Here is a 2,220-nt window from a genome sequence, read left to right as displayed (position 1 = left end):
GGAGACTGGCGACGTCATGACGTCATGACGCGGACAGAGTCGCCTGCTTCAGTTTGGGGATTAAATGGTTGCTCAAATACTTCTTTCCATCGAGTTTTGGCGTTTTTCTCACCATGGACCAGCAAAGGTCACGATAAATGACCGCAGACCGCCAATTGGGAACCACGTAATTAATGGTCTGTACCGTCTGTACTTCAGCACGCCGGACATCTCCATTAACTTTTTTACAGTAATATTTTGGTTCTTTATTTGTACCGCATGTATCATGAACAACAAACAGTCAAGGAATATATTATAACGAGTTGAGCCCGCGGAACTTCCGCCCAACACACGGGGAGGATTGGAGGTGTTGGGATGCTTTATAAAGAGGACACACAGCTCCGTGGAATAAATATAATCGTACCTGTCGTTAAGGTGTGTGAACTGTGAATCCTCCTGTTATGACAATAAGATGTGCAGAGAAATGATGTTTGTTTTTGAAGTATAAGTATAACATTGCCTCGAAAAAAGAAATATTACCTTCACAACAACAAGATCGCTTCGGAAAAATAAATATTACAACAACAACAACAACGCTTCGGGAAAAAAAATGTTACCTTCACAACAACAAAATACGATTGGTGTGTAACAACAATACGATTGGTATGTGTATATATATATATATATATATATATATATATATATATATATATATATTGTTGCGGATATGGGATTTGGCCTCCATATCCGCTTGTAAATATTCCCCTATTTCCCCAATACTCCCCAACTATCCCCAATCCCCCATTCCCTAGTCCCATGGTCTGTAAACAACACTCTGTAGAACCGACCTTCCCCCTTTTCCCCCATTAAATGTCGTGCCCAGGTTCACCGCATCTCACGTAGACAACTATAGGACCTCTTGCTAGTTATTCTTAGTCTATGTCAGTTAAGGACTCGTTTCCATTAATTCTGACTCTTCGTTGCACCAGAATGTGATTGTATGGCACCAGTAGTGAGTTTAGGACCTCCCCATACCTCCTCCCATCTTCCCCATGAAACAACAACAACAACAACAACAACAACAACAACAACAACAACAACAGCGCGCGGGGAGTGTGCGTCCTCACTCCGGCTCGGTTAGCCGCCATTGCCCATGTGCGCCGACGGGGTTACCACGAAGGGGCTGCCTGTCGGCCCCTCGTCAAGGGCGGAGCCCGGTAACCCCCCGCACCCAATAAGAAGCAACGGGCCGATTCCATCTGGGGCGGAGCTAACGAGCCGAGGGCGTGTCACTCCCCGCCGGATATACGCAGCGACTTACCGGATGTGAGGTCAGATGCGCCCGAGCTTGAAAAGGGAAGTCGCCACCTCCGAGCGCTGAGAGACCTCCCGCATCTCTGGACCGGACCGGGTCGATTCTGCCCCTGAGCCAAGGTGCACCTTGAGCCTCGACTACCTGCCCTTCCTTGCCATCAATCCCCGTGTGAGTCAGTCTTGTCCTGTTTATCTGTGGTCTGTCGGGGTTACTATAAGACCGTGATTAAGTGCCTACCTTCCTATGCTGTCTCTCTTGTCCTTGTAATCTAACGTTCCGAAATATTATAACCTCCTCCGGAGGTCTTGAGAACTGTACCCCTGGTGTCGTGTCATTTTAACCCAGCCGTTGTGTCCTTTCCTCAATTGATTTAGCGTAGCGCGACTCGGCCAACGTTCGAGTATAATCGGGTAAACTGTGCAGACGCGGTCATACCAAACCGCTCGGTAAACCAACATCCACAACCGCGTCTGTAACATTTGGTGTCGAGGAGTTGGATTCGGACCTGGGACTAAATTCAGTTAGGCCCAAATTTTGGAACACCAATTGTACCATTAGGGTAACATTTTGGTGTCGGGAAGTGGAATTCGATCCGGAGCGCGTTTCACGCGCTCGAAATTATAACGGCGAAATTTGATTTTGTTTTACGAAAATAAAAACCCGAATTTTGAAAGTCGCGCTATGGCAGACCAAGACGGCTGGGTTCCGGTAGAGGAGAGTGAGGCAGGGTCGATCCAGGACCAAATTGAGGGACATGAGGAGAGCGAAGCAGTGAGGGTAGCAGACGCACGAAATGGCGCCTCGCACATGGCCACGGCGACCACGCCCGCGACCGTGGTAGCGCCGCTGGTGGATTCGAACCTTTTCCTCCTGCAAATGAGGGCCCTTATGGAACAAATGGGTGAGCGATTGGAGGGCCAAATGGG

The sequence above is a fragment of the Myxine glutinosa genome, chromosome 3, assembly GCF_964187855.1.
Source record: "Myxine glutinosa chromosome 3, kmMyxGlut1.1, whole genome shotgun sequence".
NCBI lineage: Eukaryota > Metazoa > Chordata > Myxini > Myxiniformes > Myxinidae > Myxine > Myxine glutinosa.
This window is presented reverse-complemented; position numbering follows the sequence as displayed.